The following is a 7,500-nucleotide window of genomic DNA, read 5'->3' on the forward strand; positions in this document are numbered from 1 at the left end:
GCATGTGCAGTACCAAGTTCAGTGTTAGCACAAGAGTTGAACACTCAAGCTATGAAGTGACGTACCCTGGCATTTCCATCCTGGAACCTTGGGGATCAACTGGGATTACTGGTGAAAGAAAACATTGCCGAAGTTGAACAGATTTCAGCCCAGCCCTGCAGTGTCTATGTCTTTCATGCAGTGACTTATTGAGTATCAAACACAATAGTGGAATTCTAGTTGGGCAACAAATCTTCCACCCTATAGGCCTCGAGTTAATCATGACTTCATATTCCGAAGAAAGGAGGTTGGTTGTATAGATATAAATATGTCAAAAGTCATGAACTGAAACTCCCCTATAATTGCACAATCTGAGCCAAGTTTGATGAGAGGTACTTTGTAGGAAGGGAGCAGGATTCACACAAGCTGCTGAACTGAACAGAGAACTTCGCGTGCATCTACATCACAGCTTGGACCAACCGGGATATGGGACCCTTTTGTTCATATATTGAATTAATTATAAAAACCTATGATTTGTTGCAGCAATTTGTTACAAGCATTTATGGCTCTTGTAAAAGGATAAGGCATCATTATTAGTCTGTAACTTCACCGTCTATGTTTCACATTCCTTTACATTATCGAGTAAATGTCCAAAATGTTATCTGATAAAGAGACAAACGTGTTGTGACCTTACTTTTAATATTTTCACGAAGAGTTCAGGAGCAGCCACCTCAGCACCATGGTTATGTCCAAGACCTCACACGCTCACACACAGGCACGCACACATGCTCACGGTCCTCTTCCTTAATCCATGACTTCCACCACAGGCCGGGGAGACGAGGAAAACTTGGAATCTCAGCTAGAGCTGCAGGGAGAGAAAGCGAGCGAGAGAGAGAGAGAGAGAGAGAGAGAGAGAGAGAGAGAGAGAGAGAGAGAGAGAGAGAGAGAGGGACAGAGTAAAGCAAGAATTAGCGAAACAAACTAGGGAAAGCACACATGCCACAGCAGTGATAGGAGAGGAGACTATGACATCAGAATTTCTCCCTCTGTTATGCCGCTGTGATCCAGCATCCCGACGCTACTGCAGCTGAAATGTGTCCATTTAAAGAGGGCACGAAGCATCATCCCCAGGTACTCTGCAATCCCAGAGCTCTTGAGATGTTATTTACTGCAGTATTAACGCGAAAGCTAAATATTACCATTTGAGGGTCACTAATATCTCCCAACAGAGCAATGTTTTTTCACACTCTACTCTGGTGTAAGTCTGTATTTGGGTTTGGAAGACGTGAGAGAGGAGATTGCAGGTAGGATAGGCCGCAATGATAAAGGTGCTCATCTACTATTTCCAGTGTTGCTTTATGAAGGTAGCACTGGATTTCCCTTAGCCAGTCAAATGTCTCAGCTCAGAGAAGACATCCAAAAAGAAGATATTACAAAAAACAGGCCATGCTAGACTTCATATCCTGTATAAGATAAATAGCCTTGACTTTCTGTAGTGGTCATAAATCTTGTCCAATAGGTGGAGTGAAAGCTCCACCAATTGTTTATCAGTTTATCAGTGCGCATATCCAGTGCAGCTTGAGAGTAAGTGGACAGTGACACAATCTTTGTTATTTTGGCTCCGAACTCTGAAATGAAACAATGATAATGTGTAACCGTTTTTATATGCATACATGCATAAAAATGCTTGAATTTCATGAACCCAAAACCCAAAACATGAACCCAAAGCATTTAGCACTAGCAAACTACCATAAAGCAAATCCAGATTACAACAAGATAAAATATACAGTGGCGTTCTGATGAATATTTGCCTGCACAAGGGTCAACAGAACACTGCTCATGATCTAAGGCGTACCACCTCATCTGTGGAACACGGTAGAGTGTGGATGTATGGGTGTCACATGCCTACATTGATGTTGTGCTTGCTGAAGCACTTAACCAGCATCTGAGACCTGACAGCATCACCAGCTAAGGTATCTGGTGAGGTAAACGGGTCACAGCCCTCCATACGCAGGACTTGCAAACAAATACATGGCAGTTTTTTTTAGGATTAGATGCTTTTGTGTCCTAGAATGGCAGGACTGTAAATGGGATGCAGAGCGGGACACTAGAGGAGGCAACGCGTCTACCCCGGCGCTGGACACACACTGCATGGACATTTCGCCTGCAGGCCAAACAGAGTCCTCAGAGACGGAGTCACAGCCTTGCGAGGAGTCGACCAAAATATCGGCCCCTGCCATGCATGACTCACAGCTAAACTACACAGAGCATCTATGTACACCATGCATGTTTTAGCCTGCTCTCTGCACTTCCAGCAACACAAATCTGACGAGTCAGGGTTTCTGAAAGGAACTGTCTGTTTTACATGTGCAGTACAGCCCCAGTCTGGATGGGTAGAAAGTTAGTGTTAGGGTGAGGGTTAGGCTGAGCATGGTTTATCGCAGATCTATTGCAGATCTCTTCTCTCTGTATACTTTAAATGCATAAACAAAGGGTAAAGCTAAGGTACATTAGCTATCATTTACACACTGTGTATCATTTACACAATCATGTAAAACTGGGAAAGTGATACTAGGTGCAATGTTTGATCTTATTTTGAAGAGTGTGTGACTGTACTACTGAAGGGTAATACTGCAGGCTTTAATAGGATGAAATGTTTGCACTAGTATTATCAGCTACAAATGACATGCAGCTACTTGTCATATTCCATTGTTGTTTGTCTGAATCCAAGGACAATATAGTCACTTTATTGGAAACTCTTACCTTGTGCCTACACTAACTGGCCTCTTTGTAGTTCTAATGTAGAGTAGATAAGTGCTGCTGACCTCTCAGCTAACCTTTGATCGACCTGTTTAGATGAACTGCTGTCTACCAAGTGTTCCAGCATAAGATGCCTTTGTATCCAGGAACACTTTAGTGCCCGTGTGCAGTAAGGGTTTTGTTTTTCAATTTCTCAGTGCATTCAGTACTGTCTATTCAGTACATCAAATACCTAGCAACCTTTCTTGTGAATATGCCACAGCATACACAAATGATGTCATGGGGAAGAAAGACAAACGTCTCTTACAGACGTGTATGGAGAGGACACAAACATTCTCTGGTGTGTATGGAGAGGACACAAACATTCTCTGGTGTGTATGGAGAGGACACAAACATTCTCTGGTGTGTATGGAGAGGACACAACCATTCTCTGGTGTGTCTGGAGAGGACACAAACATTCTCTGGTGTGTATGGAGAGGACACAAACATTCTCTGGTGTGTCTGGAGAGGACACAAACATTCTCTGGTGTGTATGGAGAGGACACAAACATTCTCTGGTGTGTATGGAGAGGACACAAACATTCTCTGGTGTGTCTGGAGAGGACACAAACATTCTCTGGTGTGTCTGGAGAGGACACAAACATTCTCTGGTGTGTCTGGAGAGGACACAAACATTCTCTGGTGTGTCTGGAGAGGACACAAACATTCTCTGGTGTGTCTGGAGAGGACACAAACATTCTCTGGTGTGTATGGAGAGGACACAAACATTCTCTGGTGTGTATGGAGAGGATACAAACATTCTCTGGTGTTTATGGAGAGGACACAAACATTCTCTGGTGTGTATGGAGAGGACACAAACATTCTCTGGTGTGTATGGAGAGGACACAAACATTCTCTGTTGAATGTCATATTGGAAATGAACTCAATCTTAATGGTCGGAACAGAACAATGGTAGAGCTTAGGACAATAAGAAAGCAAAACAGAGAAAGAAAGAACTACAGAATACTAGAATACTCCTACTCGTGTACAACAGAACTCAGAGACCCACTAATGACTGATGTTCACTAAGATGCTCCTAATGTTTCATAATGGCAGTATTTTGACCCGTCTATTGTGTTCAGTTTCCAGGAACAGCAAAAATGTGCCAGGTCAAACTAAGTTGATTCACATACAATGTACAAAAAGTAGTTCACTGAAAATCAAAATATCATATGTTAAAATTGAGCGTTTAGTGTATGTTTCCAATTCTGTGATTAATGAACTGCTTCTAGCAATACAGCTGCAATTACCACTAAAACAGATTTCACTGGAATCCCCATGTCCTGATTCATTTGAGCTGTCCTTTGTACAGCTTATACCTACTTCAGCCAAAAGGGTCAATATTTCCATAAAACTCAGGTTTAATCAAAAGTGAATGCTGAAGCAAAATTTTAAGATCAATAAGTACATACACACACCCATATATGTACATGCACATAAACATGCACAAACCAAAGGAAGGAAACCGCTGTTTACTGCCTGTGTTCCAGTGACCTGGCTGGAGTGTACTGCAGACTCCCGGATTTACGACTGCACGTTCACAATAGAATTGTGTGTGTGTGTGTGTGTGTGTGTGTGTGCAACAACAGCACAAGAGAGGATGAGACAAAGGGACTGTCCTCAGAAAGCTCATCCTCCCACCGGCTAGACCCAGCCTACAGCTCACTGCCTGTTGCCACCTTCCACAGGACGGGAACCTCTGGCCCCCGCAGCGGCACAGCTGAACATCAACGGAAAGCGAATGCCATCAGCGGCACCATGGCGAGCGCCGATTCATCACATCTGCCTATTTTACGATGACCAATATTTCCACAGCTAAAATTAAAACACGGTGACCTTCATAATTCCATTCTGAAGTGGAGTGGTTTATTTCCAGAAAGTGAGCCGTCTGGCAGGTGGCGGGGAAATGTGCTATCGCGCCAAAGTGAAATGGAAATCATGAGAGCTTTGGGAACCAATTTAGTCAGTATATATTTTCAAAGTACACATATTTGTCTTGCCCCGTGTAGCCAAAGGAGAAGTTACTAGCTACTGTTACCGGTTAAACAAGACTTTAGTAAGCACAGTTTGAGTAACTGCGCTGACACTTGAGCTGTGTGTCCAGGTTTCTAATGTCTCCATTTCCAAACAATTCATCTCATCCTTCTTTCACAGGGACTCTTCTGGAATATTTGTGTACACACACACGCACGCACGCGCACATGCAAACACACACACACATCCCCACATATTGATCTTGGATGCGTTCCCATAGTGAGAGGGCCAGTAACATATGTGCTGTGTTCTCAGCAATTACCTCATACCACTACACAGTTCCTGGAAACTATAGCAGCAGGTCTAGAAGGCCTAGAAGAATTGTGGGATACCAGCCCAGTGCTGGAAGTGTGTGGCTATACACAGTGTTCAGTCATCTATGCACACAAGACACTACAGCATGCTGTTAACATAGTTGGAAGCCAACTCAAACTTCCCCTGCCAATGAACAAATAACCATTTGCAAATTTTAGTGAAATAAATTTAAAGATCAGGTGCGAATCCCTACCAGATCTAAATATAATGCACAAATATAAACTATAAAAATGTGTAGATGGACCTCCTGTTTTCACACCCACTAACCATCTGAAAAATCTTCAGTCACTAACAGGAAAACGTCAAACACCCATGCATTCCTTGCTCACTCACATTTAACAATGTACATGTTAAATGTTTCAAATAGACATGAAGTTCATTTACACAGAAGACTGATTAAATCTTTAAAAAAAAAAACAACTTAAGTACTAATTTAGAATACAGTGTATGAAAAGCAAATGATGTTTATAATATGATTGAGATCCTCAATAGGCTGAAAGGTTCATGCATGCAAGATTATATGGATGGAGTATTATGGATTATCAAGGCTGATAGTTACTAATGTTACTTTTTACTCTCAGGTTCACAGGAAGGAAGTCAGGAGACAGGGGAAACAGGCTGATTGTGTGTGTGTGTGTGTGTGTGAGAGAGAGAGAGAGAGAGAGAGAGAGAGAGAAAGCGGGGGGGGGGGGGGGGGGGGTGACCACAACTGTACTCCAGCCACGTATTACACAGATCCTGCAGATTATGACTACAGACCCTTACATTACAAACACTTATTAACATTTATTAACATAACTTGGAAGTTTGTCTGTGTATATGCATGTTATTACATTGTGTTCTTAAAATCACTTAAATGTTTCTGTACTGAGTAGAGAAAAGCCTGTTTTTACAGACACAAATTTTCTACAGGCCAATTCAAGAGAAAAAAATAATCATCTATTGACTCAAAGCATAATAAAAAGTACATATCCTCTATTCTATATTCTATTCATGCATTCTACAGCATGCAATTTGGCTGACAATGTGTTTTTGCTGACTCAGCCCTAATGCATTTGATGAGAGGTCCCAGCTTGTAGCACCATGGCATCAGGCACCCTCCTCAAACAGCCTTAGCACAATATCTATGAGATAGGGGCGGGGTTGCTATAATCCTCAGCCAACAGGAGTCCAGCTCTGAGGCAGCTGCCTGGTTGACCTATGGAACATTTTCATCATGGCTGTGGAAATGGCCTGATCTGTTTTCAGAAACTAACCTCTAGGGGAAAGAGATCTGTGTGACCACATTCACACATGCGCGTGCACACACATACACACACACACTTACACACACACACGTGCGCACACACACACACACACATGCACACACGCACACACACATACTTACACAGACACACACGCACACACACACACACACGCACACACATAGACATATGTACACATATACATATACATGCACACTTGTGGCTTAGTAGGCCCTGTGTTGATAGTAATTGTCCTAAATAAGGGCTCTTCCAGTAGTCTACTGCTGTTGTCAGAAACTGCTTAGCTATCAGTAAACATGCCAAAATCAAATTACTGCTTAAAATGTCACAATGCACAGGGCATAAGGTATGATTTCAGTAGCCTAGGACTGAACACGATACTTAATGAAGAGTTCTAGTGTTTTCTTATGCTTTGTATCTGAAATAAACTACCTTAAGTGGATATAGGAACTGGCATATTTTAGTAGGAGCTGATTACAAGCTAATTCCATACAGTTATCAGTACATGACACAGCCCAGTTAAAATGTGCATGGCATGAGAGAAAATAGATGAGATGTGAGTGGAGAATCAGGACCCTGCTATTTCTGATTCCTGCTTCCTTTGTTATACTTAGAAACAGGTCAGAAAACTTTTCTGGAGCTGTCTTCTGGAGCCGGTTAAACAGAATAACTCCCATTTGACAATGGTGGTTTTGTGTGTGGGGGTGGGTGTGTGTGTGTGTGTGTGTGTGTGTGTGTGTGTGTGTGTGTGTGTGTGTGTGTGTGTGTGTGTGTGTGTGTGTGTGTGTGTGTGTTTGGGGTGTGTGTGTGTGTATGTGTGTGTGGGTGGGTGTGTTTGTGGGTGTGTGTGCAAATATTAACAGAGAAGATCAAAGCAGAGAAAGAGTGCCAGAAATACAGAAGTATTCCCGCATGCCTTACCTGAATCTTGAACATGAGCTTCGAAATGTGACAGCAAGTTTTCAGACAGAAGGATGCCTATGAACAAGACAATGAGCTCTAAGCAGCACGTAAAAAAAGTGCAGAACAGCCTCCTAAAACTATGACCAGCAGAAAGACGGACATTTTTCTCGCACCTCCACTCCAACATCAGTCTTCATTTAGATTG

At 42.5% G+C, this 7,500-nt stretch overlaps 1 protein-coding gene across 3 annotated transcripts in view; it reads right to left on the bottom strand.

The window, feature by feature from the left end:
- Positions 1-7,500, bottom strand: part of otud7a (OTU deubiquitinase 7A) — a 53,745-nt gene that overhangs the window by 27,905 nt on the left and 18,340 nt on the right. The window contains exons 1-2 of one of the 3 annotated variants that reach the window (XM_081711985.1): positions 7,314-7,500; positions 674-844 (exon numbers count right to left, since the gene is read on the bottom strand). The exon at positions 7,314-7,500 is cut by the window's right edge and continues 773 nt beyond it. The exons of 1 other annotated variant lie outside the window; for it this stretch is intronic. The gene's annotated coding sequence lies outside the window, so the exon portion shown is untranslated. The remainder of the gene's footprint in view (positions 1-673; positions 845-7,313) is intronic. One more of the 3 variants, XM_035523512.2, reaches the window with a different exon arrangement.

The sequence above is a fragment of the Electrophorus electricus genome, chromosome 4 (genome assembly GCF_041902795.1).
Source record: "Electrophorus electricus isolate QZ-2024a chromosome 4, ASM4190279v1, whole genome shotgun sequence".
Taxonomy (NCBI): Eukaryota; Metazoa; Chordata; class Actinopteri; order Gymnotiformes; family Gymnotidae; genus Electrophorus; species Electrophorus electricus.